Source organism: Symphalangus syndactylus, chromosome 14, assembly GCF_028878055.3.
Source record: "Symphalangus syndactylus isolate Jambi chromosome 14, NHGRI_mSymSyn1-v2.1_pri, whole genome shotgun sequence".
NCBI classification, from domain to species: domain Eukaryota; kingdom Metazoa; phylum Chordata; class Mammalia; order Primates; family Hylobatidae; genus Symphalangus; species Symphalangus syndactylus.
In genome coordinates, this window is record NC_072436.2 from 112466654 (window position 1) to 112489531 (window position 22878).

Below are 22878 nucleotides of genomic sequence, written 5' to 3' on the forward strand. Positions count from 1 at the left end.
ATCAGAATGTGTATTTGGAGAGAGGGTCTTCAAAGAGGTGACTGAGTTAAAATGAGGTCATAAGGTAGGCACTCATCCAACATGACTGCTGCCTTTGCAAGAAGAGGAGATAAAGACACAGACACAGAAAGACCATGTGACAATCCAGAGAGAAGACAGCCATCTACCAATGAAGCAGGAAAGCCTCAGAACAAACCAACCATGCCAACACCTTGGCCTTGGACTTCGGCCTCCAGAACTGAGAGACAATTAAGTTTCTATTGCTTAAGCCAAACAGTCTGTGGTATTTTACTATGGCAGCTCTAGCAAACTCACATATCTGTGCCATCCAGTATGGTAGCCTCTGGCCCTGTGTGGTCATTAAGCACTTGAAATGTAACTAGTCCCACTGAGGCACCGAATTTTTACATTTAAATTTAAACAGTCACATGGGGCTCATGGCTGCCGTTACAGACAACGCCAGTGAACCAATAAGCTTAGAAAGTCAGGGACTTCCATCAAATGAGTTATGGAGGAGTCCCTCTTTTTCTATTGTTTGGAATAGTTTCAGAAGAAACAGTACCAGCTCCTCTTTGTACCTCTGGTAGAATTCCGCTGTGAATCCGTCTGGTCCTGGGCTTTTTGTTGGTTGGTAGGCTATTGATTACTGCCTCAATTTCAGAACTTGTTATTGGTCTATTAAGGGATTCAGCTTCTTCCTGGTTTAGTCTTGGGAGGGTGTATGTGTCCAGGAATTTATCCATTTCTTGTAGATTTTCTAGTTTATTTGCATAGACCATCATTCTCAGCAAACTAACACAGGAACAGAAAACCAAACACCGCATGTTCTCACTCACAAATACGAGTTGAAAAATGAAAACACATGGACACAGGGAGGGGAACATCACACAATAGGGCCTGTCAGGGGGTGGGGGGCTAGAGGAGTGACGGCATTAGGACAAATACCTACTGTAGATGACAGGTTGATGGGTGCAGCAAACCACCGTGGCATGTGTATACCTATGTAACGAACCTGCACGTTCTGTATATGTATCTCAGAAGTTAAAAGGATAATAATGATTAGAAAAAGAAAGTCAGGGGCTTTGTCTATTTTGTGCCCCACTTTAGAGTAGTTGTACAATACATACCTGTGGAATAAGAGGAAGAAATGAGAATTAAAGAAAGACAATTTAATTGCCTGCAGTGTTGCCCCAAAGCAATGCTGAACATCACTACAGAAGTTATACTAAGCATGGAGAATAGGAACTAATTTAATGAGCACCTTCTAGGTGCAAAGCTGTGTGCTAAGGGCTTTATGAACACCATCTTATATCCACTCAGGAGCCCCCTAGGGTAGGCATAATTATTTTCCTCATTTTGTGGATGTGGCAACTGAGACACAGAGAGACTCATTATTACCCCAGGTCACATAGCTAGTCAAATAAGGCACGAGGATCCACTTTCAAGCAGTCTAACTTCAAAGGCTAAACTGTGAACAACCTGTAGTCAAATATCATGTCTATTTATGGCAGTTCCTATCAATCCCTATTGTCTTAAACTGGGCCCATTTTTCTCATTGATGCTATTTGCTTAAATACTTGAGTTTGTGGCCCCTGTTGTTCAGGTATCACTTGATGACCTCTAGGTACATCCCTGGTAGATGCTTCTCAGAGGGTCTTTTTCTCTCCATGAGTTGTTGCCTACAAAATATGGCACTGGAGTCATGGAAGGAAGGAGCCATGGATGGAGTCATGGAAGGAAGGAGGCACGGACGGAACCACGGATGGAGTCATGGAAGGAACGAGCCACGGGTGGAGTCATGGGACGGAGGGGCCATGGAAGGAAGGGGCCATGGATGGAGTCATGGGAGGGAGGGGCCATGGATGGAGTCATGGAAGGAAGGAGCCGTGGATGGAGTCATAGGAGGAAGAAGCCATGGATGGAGTCATGGAAGGAAGGAGCCATGGATGGAGTCAATGGAAGGAAGGAGCCATGAATGGAGCCATGGAAGGAAGGAGTCATGGATGGAGTCATGGAAGGAAGGGGCCATGGGTGGAGCCATGGAAGGAAGGAGCCATGGATGGAGTCATGGAAGGAAGGGTCCAGGGATGGAGTCATGGAAGGAAGGGTCCAGGGATGGAGTCATAGGAGGAAGAAGCCATGGATGGAGTTATGGAAGGAAGGGGCCATAGATGGAGTCATGGACGGAACAAGCCATGGAAGGAAGAAGCCATAGAAGGAAGGAGCCATGGATGGAGACATGGAAGGAAGGAGCCATGGATGGAGCCATGGAAGGAAGGAGCCACAGATGGAGTCATGGAAGGAAGGGGCCATGGATGGAGCCATGGATGGAGTCATGGAGGGAAGGAGTCATGGAAGGAAGGAGACATGGATGGAGTCATGGGAGGAAGAGGAGCACGGGGCCAAAGGTCACTCATAATACTGTGTGTGCTCTGTCTGTGGTGGTGTGACCCAAGAAACACAGAAGGGGACACCTGCCCCAGTAAAGGGTGGTAAGGGAAGGCTTCTAAGGCAGGTGATAGCACAGAGCTGAGTTTTGAAAGATGACCAGGAAGCCTCTAGATTACAGAGTGGTGAATTATTTCCAGGCGAAGGTGGTAATACCTACAAAACACACATCAGATCTTCCCCACGTGGGGAAGTCACGCCCAGGAGGCTGACAGGTGGAAGTGTTGAGCAATTGGATTTTGGCCCGAGTGAGTCTCTCTGTCTCCTTGCATCTCCATATTCCTAGTGATAACAATGGAGATAAGAAGAGTACCTAACTCCTGGGGTTGAAAGTCAAAAAAATCAACTAACGCATGCAACATAGTTAAGCAGAACATAGCAAGTACTCATAAATGTCAGCAACCACTATTCCTAATGTTGATATGACCATAATTATTAGTTGTTATTCTATACCCACAGAATGCTTTGTGTGAGACACATTTTTAGGCTATTGCAGAACATGCTATTTTGCTTCAAAAATAAAAAAAAAAAATAATAGGTAGAGTTTTAGCAAAATTTGCAAGCATGCATTGGATCAAAAGAATACTGTGTTGAGCTGAAAGATATGCGATGAGAAAGGAAGAGTGGACATGGGGGTAACTGAGACACTCAATGGTGAAGAAATATGGAGCTGTGGTTGGAGAATGGAAAATAACCTGTCTATTTATGGCAGTTCCCGCTAATCCTTATTATCTTAAACTGGGCCCATTTTTCTCATTAATGCTATCTGCTTAGATGTTTGAGTTTATGGCTCCTATTGTTCTGGGGATATAAAGAATAAGAGAAGATCAATATTTCAGAGGATAGATAGATAGACAGATAGATAGATATATAGATAGATAGATAGATAGATCTATTTATTATTCATTCCTCTGTCACCACAGGTCAAGAGAGGATTAATTTGGCTCATACTGACAAACACAATACAGCAACATAAAATAGATTTATTTATCTTGTTAAGAGGTGATAAAAGTAAAGAAATGGAAACAGCGGTTGGAAACATACTGAAGCCAGGAATGAAGTTAACACCCACACACAAACCTCAAAGCACTCCACGTTGGCTGGGTAGAGGCCAACATTTCCTGCTGGCTTTCCTACCAGTCGGCATGGAAGGAAATCTTATGGCTGATATCCACCATTCCAGGTACCTATATTATGAAAATAAACCAATAAATAACCAATAAAATTAGCACAGTTATTCCTTAAGGTTGGAGCACACAGAGGTTTTATCATGTAACAAGCAGGATAGTGACGATTTTTGAACATTCAGTGCAGGTAATTGATTAACCCACTCTGTTTATCGGGAGCTTCACAACTCGTGATGTGGGCGCTATTAGTTCCCTCATATTATAGATGAGGAAGCAAATGCTTATAGGAGTGAAAACATACTTAAGTGAAAAAGCAGGGCTGGGATTTGGATCCAGGTGTTCTGAAACACAGGGAAGCCGGGATTTATAGTCACCATGCCAGAGGACCTGAGATGTAAATATTCCCACCACCTCCTCATAGAGACACAAAAGGCATGCCTGTTTCTTACTATCCTTAAAGATGGGCTCCTAATATTACCCCAAACTGCAATCCAATAAAAGCAATTCTAGCAGGGAACTAATGCAATCCACTCCATGCACACAGCTCTCTCCTGACCTGGCTTCACCCCGCATGAAGTTTTACAGCATCTGGAGAAACGAAGGGAAAACATCCTTCTCAAAATCTTCCTGAATACCACCTCTTATATCCACTTTCCTACGGATTCAGGGGGCAGTGGGGCCACGCCACCTTCATTAGCAAGAACCTGATAGGAGGCTGTAGTACGTTTTTAATAAAATGTGGGCCACCAGGTACCCCTTCTTTCCAGTATGCTTGAATTCTAAGAATATAAAAACACTCTTAAACAGCACTCCAGAATGCAACGTTAGAGATTTAACCCAGTGTTGACGCTAAACACTGAAAGACAAGATGATTTTTCCTTTCGATAACCACTCTTTCCACATCCCAGTGCCCATCGTAAGGCTCTGTGTGCAGTGGAAAAGGGGAATAAATCCTCCGATTCAGCCAACTGAAAGGAAGCAGCTGTTTCTAGGAAAATAAAACCACTCAGCTCTTAGCTTCCATCAACAGAAAACAAACGTTTAGGCAGAGCCTTTGGCAACACCTAATCAGAAGCCTGCCTTCCAAAGAAACTCACAGCCTAGAATGTTCTACCCCGAAACAAAGCCACTGCAATTCCTGCAACATAATTGTTACATTGCAGACCTTTGAAACATCTGGATGCCCCACAAAAGGCAGCAAGGGTAGACGTGAGAAACGAGCAAGCATGACTTCTTTCGGAATGAGGTGATGACAGAATAACTTAATTCTGAGATTTTAATACAGAGCCATCTAGTGAAGCTATATTACGCTATGTGCACCACTTGACCTGTTCCGAAGTCTCCATTCCTCTCTCCTCCTTGGTCCTATGTGATTAGTGAAGAGTCATAGAAACACTTTACATTTTTTTATTCCAGACCTGTATGATGTACATATACTTACAATGGCAGAAATATAGGACTTTATGTCTTTCTGTCCTAATGATACCCCCTACCTTCTTTTTCAAAGTAGGTTTATATAAAAGCATCCACACATCTGCTGAAATTGGTTTACGAAAATGTATGCCTTTTTTTTCTCTTCTCATTAAATCTTAATCAAATTTAAAATGACTGAAAATGGCTGCTATCTCTCAACTCAAAATGAAATATATTGTCTAGAACCAGTACAAAAATAGTGGCTACACATGTACCTTACATTTGGAAAATGTTTAATAGGATAAGGCGGTTGAAGGCACAAAAAAATACTGCAGGGTGAATACAACTGAAACACATATACTTTCACTTTAACATTTTTTCAGTTGGTGATAACCTAAATGACACCCTCGTGAGTAGACAGCATAGGTTCTCAATTGGGTGATTTTGTCCTCCAGGTGACATTTAGAGGGAAAAAGAAACATCTAGGGATTTTTTGGTTGTCACAACTGCACAGGGTGCTATGGGTAGGTAGAGTCTAGGAATGCTGCTAAACATTCTGTGATACACAGAAATGTCCATACCTAAAATAAATTCATCCAGCCTGAAATGTCAAAACTGCTGTGGTTGAAAAATGCCTGGTTGGGCGCAGCGGCTCACGTCTGTAATCCCAGCAATTTGGGAGGCCAAGGCGGGCAGATCACAAGGTCATGAGTTCGAGACCAGCCTGGTCAACATGGTGAGACCCTGTCTCTATTAAAATAAAAAAATTAGCTGGGTGTGGTGGCACACACCTGTAATCCCGGCTACTTGGGAGGCTAAGACAGGAGAATTGCTTGAACCCAGGAGGGGGAGATTGCAGTGAGCCAAGATTGCACCACTCCATCCCAGCCTGGGCAACAGAGCAGGATTCCATCTCAAAAAAAAGAAAAGAAAAGAAAAAAAAGAAAAATGTCTGATCAGTTATATGTTATAAAAAACCAAACGAACAAACATGAATTATTCAGAGAAAATGCATTGAATTCATGGAATTGTCTTTGCAACCAGAATCCAACACTCTAACTACCATGCTTAAAGTTATTATGAGAGAGAGAGAGACTCTTGTCTGAAATATCTTGTTATTGTAACACAGATAATTAATTAACTGATGTGACGATGACAGCGTGTGTGATGTCACTCTCTTGAACAAGCCCTAACACACAGGTTCACTCCGATTGGATGGCTGTCTTTCCCCTTCCTTAAATTAATAAGAACGGATGTTCCCTTCTTTGGGAGTGATGAATAAAGGGTTTAATTTACTGAGTGCTAAAAATAAAACCCTTCCCATAACTCTTCAGCAGCATTTGGTGTGGCATACAGGCGGGTTTCAAACTCTGGATTATGAATTCTAATTTTTAACGCTTGTTATCAGCAAACTTTAAGGGTAAACAAATATGTGATTTATCCATGCACGTAGAGATACACAGTATGCATTCATATGCATATAGTGACACACAGAATTAGCACACAGTCTAAAAACAGGCACTCATATGACAGAACCTCCGCCAAGTATCCTGGCTACTCTAAGCCTGCGCATTAAAATGATTGAAAGTCAATACCAGGTTTCAGAATGTAATATCAGTCCACTTAATGCCTACTGCATTTTTATAACATATAATTCATATAACTCCCATTTCTGTATAGTCCAATTAGCTTCAAACAGGTATATAATTGTTGGTCTTGAGGGATCTGTTAGGCTATGATTACTAAATTATCCGGTAGCTAACAAGATGGCATTTCCAAATCCCTTTCACCGATGGCCACAGGTTCCAAACTAGGCCTTTCTGGCAGACTCTGTAACTCCACTGTACAAGAAATCTGTTAGACAATCTGTCACATAAACACACATAGGAAATGTACATAATGCAACGCTTGAAGGGAAAAAAGTCCAATAGACCATGAACTTTTAATGAATGAATTTTAACACTTGGCAATCTGGTGCGCAGTTTTCAAAGTTTTCCCGTTGAAAAGGAATGTGACTTGCGTTTCATGTTTCCCTAGACTTGATTTAATTAAAATGACAAAGAGCGAAAATATATTTTTCACTCCCGGAAATGGAAAAGTACAGGCAAAACACAAACCTTAGCTTATTAGTATGCTAGACAGAGGCTCCTCACCTACCAGTTTGGCAATGGTTTGGGAAATCCAAACGCTTTTAGGTGTCAGGAAAAAGAGCGCTATGTGGCTGACTAGCAAAGGTAATGTAATCATAATTGCATCAGGACGCCTCTCTCTTTGGTTTTCTTTCAGCCCTCATTATAATGCAGACACTAAATAAAATGATTTAGAATAACATTTACAGTAAATATAACTATTTAATATATATTAACTATAATTAATTAGAATAGTAATTCTAAAAAGTAGATGTTCTTATTCCCATTTTACAGATGAAGAAACTAAGGTTCTGTAAGTAATTGCGTAAGTCATTGGCCATAATTCCTAGCCAGCGCTGCCCCCTAGGGTCCCACACTCATCACTTGAATAGAGAAGGCATCGATACATATATATTGAGTAAATAAATAACATACTCCAAAGCCCTGGTCCCTTCTATGTTACTTGAATGTCCCTTACATGAGAACTGTTTTTAAGTTTAAAATCTATACTTTTCTGAAAACAATGAAGTGATTTAAACCAAATTCTCTACCTTTTGAAGATGCAATAGGAATCTTGAAACTTTTGACCAATAGTCCAGAAACCAATAATATTTTTAAAAGCACCTACTGGCCAGGTGTAGCAGCTCACACCTGTCATCCCAGCACTTTGGGAAGCTGAGCAGGAGGATTGCTTGAGCCCAGAAGTTCTAGACCAGCCTGGGCAACATGACAAGACCCTGGCTCTACTGAATAATTTGAAAATTAACTAGGCTTAAAAATTAAAATTAGTTTTTAAATTAATTTAAAAATTAGGTGGCACGTGCATGTATTCCTGGCTACTTGAGAGGTTGAGGTGGGAGGGTTACTTGAGCCCAGAAGTTGAAGGCTGTGGTGAGCCATAATCACGCCAGTGCACTCCAGTCTGAATGACAAACAGAGACCCTATCTCTAAAAAATTAAAAATTAAAAACTAAAAAAAGTGAAAGGACCTACTTTGTGTATAGTTAACAGGGATGCCGGATCAAATGAGCCTCACCTTTAAAGAGTTCAGAGGCAGCCGGGCACAGTGGCTCACGCCAGTAATCCCACCACTTTGGGAGGCTGAGGCGGGCAGATCACAAGGTCAGGAGGTCGAGACCATCCTTGCCAAAATGGTAAAAACCCTGTCGCAACTAAAAATACAAAAATTAACTGGGCATGGTGGTGCGTGCCTGTAGTCCCAGCTACTCAAGAGGCTGAGGCAGGAGGATCGCTTGAACTCAGGAGGTGGAGGTTGCTGTATGCCCAGATTGTCGCACTGAACTCCAGCCTGGCGACAGAGTAAGAGGCTCCATCTCAAAAAAAAAAAAAAAAAAGAGTTCAGAGGCAACGTTAATAAAAACACAAAAATAATATAATAGATGGCTGGGATGTCTGTAATGCCATAAGCTTCCCTGGTTCACACCTTATCCTTGGCTTGTCTCATTCTATACCAACTCTCTGCAGGAACTGACTATAACCATGAGTTAAACCACACCACACTGTTGATCTAAATGCAATAACCTCAACCAAGAGAGAGCTTTTCTCTGAGCTTTACATGCATAAAGACAATGGTTGACCAGATGTCTCCCTGTGATATTCTCAAAAGCCTCTGAAAGAAAATCTTCATGGCATATGTATACGTACGTAACAAACCTGCACATTGTGTACATGTACCCTGGAACCTAAAGTATAATAAAACATTATATATATAAAAAAAAGAAAGAAAATCTCGGGCTAAACTCATTACTTCTGCAGTCTGTTCTCTCTTATTCTCATGTTCCCTGCTGATCCACTTGCATCCTCCTGTCATCCCAAGTGTAACATCTAGCAGTCATTCTGCATTACTCTCCTTCTCCCTGGGCCATGAATGCCTCCCACACATCTCTTCTCTCTTTTTCCACCTCAAGAAGGTCTCATCATCTCCTGCCTGGAATACTTAAAACAGCTTCCTGACTTCTGGCACCCTCCCCTCCATTGGCTTTACTCTCCCTCAAATCCATTCTCCACTGAGCCTTCAGAGGAACCTATAGAAAACGAAAACCTGGCCATTCCATTTTTCTGCTTCAAACCTGTGTGTGACTCCCTGCTCTCACACAGAACCAAGCCCCAGCCCTTCAGAAGGTCACCTCTGCATTTTACCCACTAACAAAAGCAGTTTTGGTTCCTCCCCTGCCTAGCTATACCTTTCTTTCTCTCCTTGGCCGCACAGACTCTGCATTTTGGCCTCTTTGGACTTTTCTTCTTATTGTGACTTGTATTCGTCCATTTTAACCCTGCTGATAAAGACATACCCAAGACTAGGAAGAAAAAAAAGTTTAATGGACTTACAGTTGTGCAGGGAAACTTTCTTTATAAAACTATCAGATCTCATGAGATTATTCATTATCACAAGAACAGCATGAGAAAGACCTGCTCCCATGATTCAATTACCTCCCACGGGGTCCCTCCCACGACCCATAGGAATTATGGGAGTTACAATTCCAGATGAGATTTGGGCGGGGTCGCAGCCAAACCATGTCATACCTTCTGCTTGGAACATTGGCTTTTGGAGCGCTTGACCGTCCACCATGTGCCAGGCGTTGTGCCGGGTCCTGGAGAGAGCATGTTGAATTAAGCAGACACTGTTCCTGCTCTTGTGGCATTTACAACCTGCCCAGTGCACACTGACAAAACCAAGTAAAGAAACACACCCGACTTCAATTGTGGTTCACAACAGGACAGCAACTGACCAGGATGCAGTGCATGACAACAATAACTTCCGCATTTCACATGATGCTTTGTGGATATCAGTGACTCTGTACTTAGGGCCACTACATTATACATTATCTGTTCATACACACATATATATTTATATATCCCCATCACCAGACAGTGGCCTTCCTGAGTACTAACACTGTTCAAATCATCACTTTCGGCTCTACTGTAGAACATAAATGGGGATTCAATAAATGTTAATTGAATGACTGCATGGATGGATGGATGGATGGATGGATGGATGGATGGATGGATCATTGGATGAATGGGTGCATGGACGAATGGATAGCTGGATGGAGAGATGGGTAAATGGGTAGGTAGGCTGGCAGGTAGATGGTTGGTAGATGGGTAGATGGACAGGTGGAAGGATAGCTGGATGAACAAATTAAAGAATGACTTAGTAAATGAAAGCATTTTTCTCTATCATTTCAGTTTTATAAATCACTGATTAAAATTGCATCCTTGGTAACAAGTACATCTTACAGACTCTCATCAATGAGCTTGTGAGGACATCCTTTACCAGTGGGAGAGAAGTTACAGAGCACACTGGGTATTTTCAAGTATTGTTAAGGCTCCTGCTCACATCCTTGAGAGATTTTCAGAAAGGTCCTTGTGTACTAGAGAGTTTCTGGGGTTAAATGCTTCACAAGGAAAAATCAAAACAATGCAAAACCTCCTAAACAAGGCATGCTTGGCCAGGATGGGGGGATGGGAAAATGAGCAACAGAAGAAATATTTTTATAAAAGAAGGAGGATTTTAGTTTACTTTGTGTTTGCTTTGCTTGTAGTAGTAGGGAAAAGAGAATGAACATGAGAGATAGCACCCAGGAATCCTACAGGAAGAAAGGAAGGAAAACAAGGGAGGAAAGAAATCTTCACACCTTTGAGATGGCCAAGATTCAGCTGGAAAGGAATATATGCTTCCTTCATATACATGGAAGGGATACAATAGCTCACCCAGGCCTATGTGAAGAACAGGCAGTAGGTGTTCAGAGAAAACTGAACACCTACTGGGTTCTATTTTCCAAGTTCCAATACGGGCTGGGAACAATTTTCCAAGTTCCATTCTAATACAGTATTAAAGCAATATTTCCAAAGTGTGTCCTGCAGAATTTCCAGGCTCTGGCTCCAAGTACAGATTCCTGGTACTCACTTTCACATCAGAATCTCTCAGGGTGGGACTCAGAAAGATATATTTTTATTAAGCTGGTGCAAAAGTAATTGCAGTTACTTTTGCATGGCAAACACACAATCACTTTTGCACCAAACTATTATCATATTTCAAGGTTTCCATATTCTTCTGTTAAAAGACGAATCTGACTCCTCCCTTGCAATTCCCCAACATGTTTTGACCAAAGAAGGCAGGACAAGAGAAGGGGAGGCTGTCTTTCAAAGCACTTCATAGAAATACAGCCTCAATTGTTGGGAATTACAAAGAGAAAAGACAGGGAGACTGACATCACAAAACTCTCGTTTTTGGCGACTTCTGCATACCTGAAGAGAAGGTGTATTAGGGAGTTTTAATTTACAAGAAGGAAGACAGCAAAGGAACAGTGTCTCTCTTTTTTTTTTTTTTTTTTTTTTTGAGACTTGCTCTGTCTCCCAAGCTGGAGTGCAGTGGTGTGATCTCAGCTCACTGCAACCTCCACTTCCCAGGTTCAAGCTATTCTCCTGCCTCAGCCTCCCGAGTAGCTGGGATTACAGGCACGTGTCACCATGCCCGGCTACGTTGTGTATTTTTAGTAGAGACAGGATTTTCACCATGTTGGTCTGGATGGTCTCAATCTCTTGACCACGTGATCCACCCACCTTGGCCTCCCAAAGTGCTGGGATTACAGGTGTGAGCCACCGTGCACGGCCAACAGTGTTTATTTCTAAGCAGAAAGACAAACATTCCAGTGGATGTGTTCCCCTTTAAGCACCAAAGTCCCACCCAGGAATTTTTCTGAGAAGCTACCACTAAGTCAAGCTCTGTCCCCTACTATTCTCACTAGCTGTTGAAGGGCTGGACAGCAATGACCCTTTCTATCACCTGGCAGCCTGTGAGGGAAGCTTGTTAGATACTGAGAGTTAAGAGCTTGGAAGAATTAACAGCTTAGAAACAAAGCCTGTGAATTCCTCAGAGCAATCTTGAGAAAGTGACTCTTGCAGGCATGTGGGATGGTCATTCCATAATATCTTGCTAGGAATTCTTCCCAAAGCCAAATTAGAATGACCCTCCCCCGACGCTGACCACCGCTGACTGAGTCAGAGATAAGCATCCAATTCAATAGAGGACTGTCTTCCCCGGACTTGGGTGTTTACTCCATGTCTCTTCAAGGGCTAAAGCTGTGAGATGTAAAACGTGGGCTATATCCTGGCTATATGAAAACAGACAGTCATAAATAAGAGAAAATGAAGGTGGCTGTACGAGGTGGCTCATACCTATAATCCCAGCACTTTGAGAGGTCAAGGTGGGTGGATCACCTGAGGTGAGGAGTTCGAGATCAGTCTAGATGACATTGTGAAACCCCGTCTGTACTAAAATTACAAAAGATTAGCTGGGCATGGTGGCACACGCCTGTAATCCCAGCTACTCAGGAGGCTGAGGCAGGAGAATTGCCTGAATCCTGGAGGCAGGGGTTGCAGTGGGCCGAGATCGCCCCACTGCACTCCAGCCTGGGAAACAAGAGCAAAACTCCATCTCATAAAAAACAAACAAACAAACAAACTAAAAAAGAAAATAAAAGAAAAAGAAGCTGACAAGCAGAGAGTCAGAGAGAAAGAATCTAGCAGAGGACTTTAGGGGAAGCTATGTACACAGGAGAGAGCTGGTTCCCTTAGGATGTCTGGGTCCTATCTGCTCCCCAGAGATACTTACAACTCTCTCTCCTCCTGCCTCCCTTAGAACCCTGGCTCACTTAAGATCAGCGGCATTAGACATTATTAGCCCCATCCCTCATACAGCTGCCATCCACTCGCCACCCCCCAGTGCACATTCCCTCATCCCCCTCAACGACAGCAACAGCACTGGGCTCACTGCCTCTCCGTCCACCATGACTCTGGTCATCACTCTTGGATGGTGCAGTCAATATCCTGGTCTCCCTTGTCTTTCTCATCACTGAGTCCAATCATGTTTGCTTCCAACCCCACCTCAACCACACACTCCACAGACGCAGCCTAGACCCTCTCTCCAGCTCTGAATATCAAGCATCCATTCTTAGAGCATTGCCTTCTACTCTCCCAGCTTATCCACCCTATTCACTGTTGCACTTGACTGGACTCATTCGATATCACCACCCTCTTGATCCTATTACTCGTTTTTTGTTTTTTTTTTTTTTTGAGATGGAGTCTTGCTCCGTCACCCAGGCTGGGGCACCCTGGCGTGATCTCGGCTCATTGCAACCTCCGCCTCCCAGGTTCAAGCGATTCTCCTGCCTCAGCTTCCCAAGTTGGGACTACATACACCCAGCACCACACCCAGCTAATTTTTGTATTTTTAGTAAAGACAGGGTTTCACCATGTTGGCCAGGATGATCTTGATCTCTTTGACCTCGTGATCCACCCGCCTCAGCCTCCCAAATTGCTGGGATTACAGGCATGAGCCACTGCACCCAGCCAATCCTTTTACTCTTTACTACCCTTGTCATATAGTCTCTTTCCTAATTTCTCAGCCTAAATACCATGGGCCAGAACAGAAACCACTTCCTGGCAGGTCCCCAGATTCCCCTGGACAAATTATAAGCTTGGTTAAGCCCAACTACCTTGCAGACATAAATGAATACTATTCTCTCCATCTTCTCCCATCCCACAGGCCCCATCTTCTTTATTTTCTCTTCAATATCCTATTTCATGCCGTGTACCACCTTTCTCTGCCTACTCATCAACACATGTATATTTAGAAATGGCCACCTAAGGCTCACACCTGTAATCCCAGCACTTTGGGAGGCTGAGGTGGACGAATCATGAGGTCAAGTGTTTGAGACAAGCCTGGCCAACATGGTGAAACCCCGTCTCTACTAAAAATACAAAAATTAGCCAGGCATGGTGGTGCATGCCTGTAGTCCCAGCTACTGAGGAAGCTGAGGCAGGAGGATCACTTGAACCTAGGAGGTGGAAGTTGAAGTGAGCTGAGGCACTCCAGCCTGGGCGACAGAGTAAGAGTCCGTCTCAAAAAAAAAGAAAAAAAAAAAAAAAGAAAGAAAGAAATGGCCACTTAAGTCCCAAGTCTACACAGTATTTTAGTTTAAGACCTTCTGAGTATTTTTTTTTTATTTTTCATTGAAATTTTAAAGAGGAAATCAAATTGGCCCAGCTTTCTGCATCCCATCTGAGTTGCATCCCTGGGTCAGATGCTCACCTTGGTTCATTCAGGTGTGTTTGTAATGTGGAAGGCCAGAGCTTGGGAAGGGGCATCTCCCAGGGAAAGATGAGACCAGAGAAGTATCCCAAATAATATGTCTACCCCTCTAGGAGATATTGTGGGCTACAGCTGCTTGTGGGTTGCTTAGCAACTAGAAGTAGTTCTGAGCCACACAGGAGAGAATAGTGGTTTGGGGAAACAATTTGTCAAGAAATCAGGAAGGGTATATTGCACTGAACTCCAGTCAACACTTCCCTGTCCCCAAACTGCAGGTTGGATGACTGGGGCAGCTCAGGAGGCATGAGGAAAGGGGCAGAAGGGAAGCAGGGGATGTTCCTCATTCCTGAACCATCCTGTCACTTGCTCAGGCATTTCATCTAGGCCTGAGCTGAGGCACAGCCCAGGGTAAGAGCCACAGTGGTTTCTGCTGAACTCAGAGCACGTTAATCATGCCTGTCACACTCTTGGGGAAAGGAGAGGTTGGCCGTCCCGACAGTCTGCATTAACATGGGTGGACGGTGTTTGATTATACCTTCCTGACTGCAGTTTCCATTTGCATCTTTCATCAGAGGCCAAAGGATGTGCTATCTGCCCTGCCTGTCCTGTAGTCTCATCCTCACTGCCTGTATGCAACTGACCTCATGACAACACAAACTTCAGACTGCAAGGGGCCATCGGCACGCTCAAGTGGGATCCAGCTGCCCTTGAGTGCATGGGTTATCACAACAGAGTTGTCCTACAAAAATAGGCTAGATTGATTTTCAGCTGGGGTCAGTTTCCAGGACACCTCCCACAGCCACAGAAAACCAGGCTATTCCAAGGGTGCAGAACTTCAAGCCACTAGCAGTGACAATGCAAAAGGAAGATGTCGTACACTAAGTTATCAACTGCCCACAGTACGAGTGGCAAAATTCAGCACACACAATATTACAGATAACTAACAAAGCACCAAGCACAATGTTAAGAATACTCAGAAACAGTGGTGAGCACACACAGAAAAAACACTTATCATGCATACTGCCCTAGTTGCATTATGCATGTCTCAGTAACCACTGCATTGCTTATATGCATAGTGAGGCTCTTACACAATGCTCAGGAAATGTCTATGGAGAGCTGGAACATCTGCCTCTTAACTTTGCCCTCCTCATCTGTGATCAAACAACGCCAACCCCAACTCAGAGGGTTCAAATAAGTCATAGCTAGAGCAAGAACTGTAAGCAATTTGATTTATTTGATAAATCCTGGGGTAACTTAAAAACAGTAAAAGTGATTAACTTCTGAGGATCCCAGTCCACTACCAAACACAGTCTACAGGCTTTACTAAAATTGACTTGCAAACTTCACACAGCATCCAGCCCTATGCCATGAAACCAAGAGGCTACAGGATATGATCAAGCAAAGTTTGGAGATCAGACGATTTGGGTGTGAGTCCAACTCCACCACTTCTTAGGTGAGTGGCCTGGCCAGATTACTTACTCTCCTTAAGCCTCACTCTCCTCATCTTTAACATAGGAACAACAGTACACCTTTCACAGGTTTGTCTCAGGATACAATTTAGTTAATACCTGTGAGGCACACAGCACAGCATCAGGCATTTATTAAGTGCTGGCTACCAAATAATTAGTAATTATTACATTGCGCGGTCTTTTTAAATATTTCTTTCCAACTTGGGTTTACGAAAGACACCGATGTGGACAGCATAAATGGCAAGCTCTTTGATGAGACATCAGTAGAAACACAAACTCTCTTAACACAGGTATTCCCCAGGGTGAACAGCATTGGGATGAAATGCACCTACTCTTTCCTGGCACAACAGTCAAGACCAAGAGGAGCCTGGCAGTTTCCTTGTCCCATGAGAAGAGCCTCATTGGCATGCTGATATGGTTTGGCTCTGTGTCCCCACCCAAATCGCATGTTGAATTATAACTCTTAATTTTGGGGGAGGGAGCTGGTGGGAGGTGACTGAATCATGGGTGCAGATTTCCCCCCTGCTGTTCTCCTGATAATGAATGAGTTCTCACGAGGTCTGGTTATTTAAAAGTGTGTAAAACTTCCCTCTTCACTCTCTCTCCTGCCACCATGTGAAGATGTGCTTGCTTCCCCTTCGCCATTCCACTGTGATTGTAAGTCTCCTGAGGCTTCCCAGCTATGCCTCCTATACAGCCTGTGAAACTATGAGTCAATTAAACCTCTTTTCTTTATAAATTACCCAGTCTCAGGTAGTTCTTTATAGCAGTGCGGCAATGGGCTAATACACACACCTTCTACTAGAGATGACTGGCATGAGGCTGCAGGGAAATGATGACTCCTGGAGAATCTAATGAAGCAGCGTCAATGGGTTGTGAAATACATTTAATTGTCAAATTAGGTGCCGAAGACACAGACCAAGCAAAGCTTACAACCAAGGGAAAAGAAAATAAAAGATCAAAATTGGTCTTCAAGCTGCAAACAAAGCGAATTAAACAGAAATATGTTCTCTGTGCTTAGTTCTGCACAGACACATTTTAAAAATAAAATTCATTTAGCTTAAATTAATGGAATTAAATAAAGTAAATGCAGGTCAGTAGGCAATTACTGGAGTATGTGAGCAACGATGCTGTGGACACTCATTCCTGATTGAACAGTAAAAACAGCCTGTTCGTTCACTGACATGCCATGGGTGATAGATCTTCTTCTCCTAAAATAGTGTCTGTGCAAAAGATGGGAGGAAACGATCACCTATTAATTTGGTTTTTGAGTCCAGATGAAGAACCTTGAAAATAGCCAAAGAGCCAAAAATACTGAGCAACTTCACATTCAGAGGGACTGTTTCTTCTCTCTATATATAGCAAGTCAAAAATAGACATCTCGGATTCTGGGCCTGCAAGGGATGAAATATGTCTATGCCCATCGACTGGAGAGAAAATTTATAATAAATCCCCCTATGTCATCAGTTTGCTTAAATGTCACCACCTCTGCAAACTTCCTAAACAAATGTGACCTTTTCCATAACCCTAATTTATTCAATATATGTGTACCGTTTTGTGTCTATTTTCATATATCCAACAAATAATCACTGGGTTACTACTACATCTCAGAAACTGTGTTTGCTTTGGGGATACAAATTATCATGTCTTTCCTTATGTAATTTATAGTCTATTGGGGTATTGACAGAAAAATCATCAACAAATTAATTAATTATAAAGACGGTAACTGTTGAGAAGAGATTGGGCTTGGGGTGGTAATTTTTCCCCCCAGAAAAAATAATATTCCAACTTGGACCTATATGTTAAATAAAACTTTTTAAGGCAAAAAAAAAAAAAAAAAAAATGTGAAGGAAAACCAGGCAGAACACTGTCAAAATTGTTCACAGCATGTTTTACAACAACTGCAATTTGGTCTGTATCATGTATATGGGAATTAAATACCTGTTTTCTGAGCAAGAGCCTAGCACAGGACAGGACTGAATCTTCCAGGTATTTATGTGCTTATGGCTATTGGTGGTGTAAAATATACTAACAGAGAGAAGGCATTAAGAGGAGGAAAAGTAATTTCACTGGTAATTCAAGATACTGCATTACCGTTCCAACAGCCACTTTTAATTCGGGTAGCTCTTGCATTCCCATGGTCAATATCACCCTTAAAACAGGTATAACATTTACTTAACTGTATTGAGCTGCATTTATCTTTTTAACCAGAAGAGAAAACGTGTATTTCTTTTTTAAAGTATTCACCACATTTTCATGCTTTCCTCATTCTGTTTCCAGGAGTCACAGTTTTTCTCCAATGCATTGAAAATGCAGATTTTAACCATTTCTAAATTGACTTTTAACTTTTGCCCCAAGAGAATGACCTCCAAACAACAAAGAGAAGAATGAAAATCATCACATGCTAAGTGAAGTTCGTGGTGTGAAAACGATGCAACAGAAGTCATGGTGTGTGTCACAAATCGTTCATAGATGTATGGAACATTGGAATTTGATGAACGGCACATGTAAGATAAGTCCATCTACTGTTTGTCTACCACATAGGCACCAGCTCCTACTTTGATTAAAATGAACAATCTAGACCCCAATCAATTGTGTCCCAGGTGCCATAAAATCTTGCAATGATTATGATTTCAGAATTAGATGCAGTGATTATAGGTAACAGAAGAGAAGGCAAACCACTTGGAAATGGGTAAATGCCCCAGTATCTATAAATCCAGCTGGGGGTAGATGCTATATGAAATGAATGCTGGATAGGCACGGTGGCTCACACCTGTAATCCCAGAACTTTGAGAGGACAAGGCAAGTGGATCACCGAAGGTAAGGAGTTCGAGACCAGCCTGGCCGACATGGCGAAACTCCATCTCTACTGAAAAAGAAATACAAAAATTAGCTGGGTGTCATGGCATGCGTATAGTCCCATCTACTCGGGAGGCTGAGGCAGGAAAATCACTTGAATGCGGGAGGCAGAGGTTGCAGTGAGCCGAGATCGCAATACTGCCCTCCAGCCTTGGCGACAGAATGAGACGCCGTCTCAAAAAAAAAACAACAACAATAACAACAAAATGAGTGCTAGTTATGACACGAAACATCTGTTATACAACAGATTGGTAATTGGTGGCTTGAAACCACTCTGAATGAGTAAAAGTGATCCTTCGGTGGTAACATGGGTTCACTATGAAAAAGTGATGGCAAACAAATCCTCTTCCACTCCTTTAAGGTCCTAGACACTTGGACTGATTAATGCTGTGGATTGAGTGTATTGCAGTATTAATGGAATTAATGAGGAATGTGGGCTGGAGCTTAGACTCAGGGCTGATTCATCAATTTACCCAAAGAATGTTAATAAATGGAACAGCTGTGCACATATATGTACATATCTTCCAGCTTGATTCGCAAGTTCCTTGGAAGCTGCCCTCATGTTTGTCATTTATCATTTAACCTCCTGGGGTACCTAGCACATAGTAATAACTCAGTAAATGCCAAATGAAGGATCATCAGGTACAAATTATTGGAAGAGAAGAATACATTGTAAATGCAGGTGGTCATTCTCTAAAAAATATATAAAATACTTATAAACAGATTATAGGCTGTTAGCAAAGTCAGAGTTCTCTGTCTAGTTGGACATTTTTATCAATGATGGAAAGGATGACCTGAGAAGATGTGTTTGTCATATTTACAGATGGTACAGACCCACAGTTAGCTTGCAAGCAGAGTGACAGAACCATGATTCAAAATTATATTTATAGACTGAATTCTATTTTAGAAGTTGCTTCCTATGTGCCAGGCACTATGCTACGTGCATTACATACATGAGCTAATCGAGTTAAATGAATACACAGTTCATAAATGAGGGCTTTCAGCTCAAGACTAAGGGAGAGTCAAGCACAGGGGAATAACTGTGGTATGAGTCTATTTGCAGGAAGGCTGAGGAGCCTTCATGGCCGTCGAGAAGAGGAAGCTGGAGAAGGAACCCATGCCAGTAAGGAAGCCTGGGCCATTGGAGATGTAGGAGGAATAAGGCCTTCCTCAAAGACATCCATGTCCTCATCTCCAGAACCTGTGAATGTGTGTTACCTTACATAGCCAAAGGGACTTTGCAGGTGTTATGTAATTAGGGACATTGAGATGGGGAGATTATCCTGGATTACCCAGGCGTGTCTTATGTTATCACAAGTGCCCTTAGAAGTGTCCAGGCACGGTGGCTCACGCCTGTCATCTCAGCATTTTCGGTGGCCAAGGCGGGTGGATCACCTGAGGTCAGGAGTTCAAGACCAGCCTGGCCAACATGGTGAAGCCCCGTCTCTACTAAAAATACAAAAATTAGCCAGGTTTGTGATGCATTCCTGTAATGCCAGCTACTTGGGAGGCTGAGGCATGGAAATTTCTTGAACCCAGGAGGTGGAGGTTATGGTGAGCAGAGATGGTGCCGCTATACTCCAGTCTGGGAAAGAGAGTGAGACCCCCATCTCAAAAAAAAGAAAAAAAAAATGAAAAGAGGTTGGAGCTAGAGGAAAAGGAGGTGTGATGATGGAGCAGAGGTTGGAGTGATGTGCGTTGAAGGGTGGAGGAAGGGACCATGAGCCAAGGAAAGTGGCAGTCCCCAGAAACAGGAAAAAGCAAGACAACGGATTCTTCCCTGGAGGCTGCGGAAGAGACTGATCCCTGCTAACACCTGGATTTTATCCCCCTAACACTCCTTCCAGACATCTGATCTCTAGAACCCTAGGATAATACATTCATAAGCTTCTTGCTTTAAGCCACTGAATTTGTGGTAATTTGTTACAGCACCAACGAGAAACTATGTAATACAGAGGAATGGGAAATTCTGAGAATAGCGAGTGTCTGTCACTCCTAGGCTGGCCTCTGGCCCCACACTTGCATTCATGTCTGGGTCCCATGAGAAAGGTGATGGGCTACTCCCAGGGGCAGGTCAGGGGCTTCAAGACAGAGGCTCTACAGTGTCTAGTGGAAGTGATAACTGAAATAGTGACTCCATTTTTAAAAGTTGCTCATCCAACAGAACATAATGCTGAAATGAAGCAAACCTTCTCTGCTTCTCATTACTGACTCTTGTCTTTCTCTATGACTTCTCATTTGCTATGCCAAAAATTCCCATCAGCTATACCTACACAACGCCTGACTGCTTTTCACTGCATCCATAGCCCCATATGGGGCCAAGGCAGCATCGACTCCCACCTGAACCACTGCAATGGCTTCTAAATGAGCTCCTGGCTTTCTCCTCCGACTTCCTCTCTGTTCGCAAATCAACAGCCCGAAGGATGGCATCTCACAAGTAAGATAGCATGATTATTTCATTAAATATTATTATTGTTACCATTATTATTATTATTATTATTATTATTGAGACAGAGTCTCACTCTGTAGCCCAGGCTGGAGTGCAGTGGTGCAATCTCGGCTCAGTGCAACATCCACCTCCCAGATTCAAGCAATTCTCCTGCCTCAGCCTCCTCAGTAGCTAGGATTACAGACATGCACCACCACGCCCAGCTAAGTTTTGTACTTTTATTAGAGATGCGGTTTCACCACATCAGTCAGACTGGTCTCGAACTCCTGACCTCATGATCTGCCCGCCTAGGCCTCCCAAAGTGCTGGGATTACAGGCATGAGCCATTGCACCCAGCCTATTATTATTTTTCTTGAGACAGGGTCTCAATCTGTTACTGAGGCTGGAATGCAGTGCTGCGATCTCGGCTCACTGCAACCGCCGCCTCCTGGGTTCAGGCAATTCTTGTGCCTCAGCCTCCCCAGTAGCTGGGATTACAGGCATCCGCCACCACACCCGGCTTTGTGGGTGTGTGTGTGTGTGTGTGTGTGTGTGTGTGTTTTTAGTAAAGACGAGGTCTCACCCTGTTGGCCAGGCTGGTCTTGAACTCCTGACCTCAGGTGATCCACCCGCCTTGCCCTCCCAAAGTGCTGGTATTACAGGCGTGAGCCACTGTGCCCAGCCTCATTAAATATTATTCTTATTGAAGATTTTGAGACACAAGCTTCAGGTAAAATAATGTAAATGATAATAGCAAATTTGTTAAATACTAACTATGCCTGAAGCATGTTTCTGAGCACTTTCAGGGTGAGCAACGTGGCTCATATGTGTAATCCTAGCACTTTGGGAAGCCCAGGTGGGAGGACTGCTTAAAGTCAGGAATTCAAGACCGGCCTAGAAAACTAGTGAGACCCCCACCTTTACAAAAATATTAAAAAGCAAAAATAGGTAAGGCCTGATGGCATGCACCTATAGTCTCAGCTTCTTGGGAGGCTGTGGCAGGAGGATCTGTTGAACTCAAGAGTTAGAGTCTGCAGTGAGCTATAGCCGTGCAGTGGCACTACAGCCTTGGTGATAGAACATGACCCTGTCTCTATTTAAAAAAGAAAGATGAAAGAAAGAAAGAAAGAAAGAAAGAAAGAAAGAAAGAAAGAAAGAAAGAAAGAAAGAAAGAAGAGAGAAAGAAAGAAAGAAAGAAAGAAAGAAAGAAAGAAAGAAAGAAAGAAAGAAAGAAAGCATATTTCTGGACATGTTTATATATAAACTCCTTAAATCATCACAATAACCCTATAAATAACCAGTGTTAGCCCCATTTTACAGATGAGAAAACTGAGTCACCAAGAATGATTTGCTCCAAGTCACAAAGCTGGTAAAGTAACCAAGACTACAGGAGCACCCCACTGGAGGCTCAAAATCCTGTGATGGCTGGCTTCCCATCACATTCAGACTAAGCGCCCAAGTCCTTGTAATACCCGCCAAGACCTCATGCCATTCACATCTCCCACTTACCCCCAACATCACCTTTGTACTCACCTCCCTTCAAATCCCACCATTTACACCCTCGGAGCCCCTGTTTTATCTGCTTGTAGATTTCTCTGACACCTGCCAACTGAGCAGACATTTACTCAGATAACTGGTCTGCCTGTTGAGAAGTACCACGTGATGCTTCCTGGGCTTAGGTAGTGGGCTGGACTGTCACTGCATGCCACCAAAACGCTCCTTTTCCCTCCCTCTTCCAGGGTTTGTGGAAAGACTTTTCTTTCTGTATTTCCTCTGTCGCCATCCACCTGCCTCACCTATGCTAGAACCAGGTATCATTCTTGACTCTTTGCACCACATCCACAGCCATATGATCCTCTATTCTCCCTCCTAACTTTATTCAAACCACCTG

At 43.1% G+C, this 22878-nt stretch overlaps 1 protein-coding gene across 11 annotated transcripts in view; it reads right to left on the reverse strand.

Moving 5' to 3' along the window:
• The window catches only part of RBFOX1 (RNA binding fox-1 homolog 1), a 2507416-nt gene that overhangs the window by 1267691 nt on the left and 1216847 nt on the right, over positions 1–22878 (reverse strand). The gene's annotated exons all lie outside the window — the stretch shown is intronic.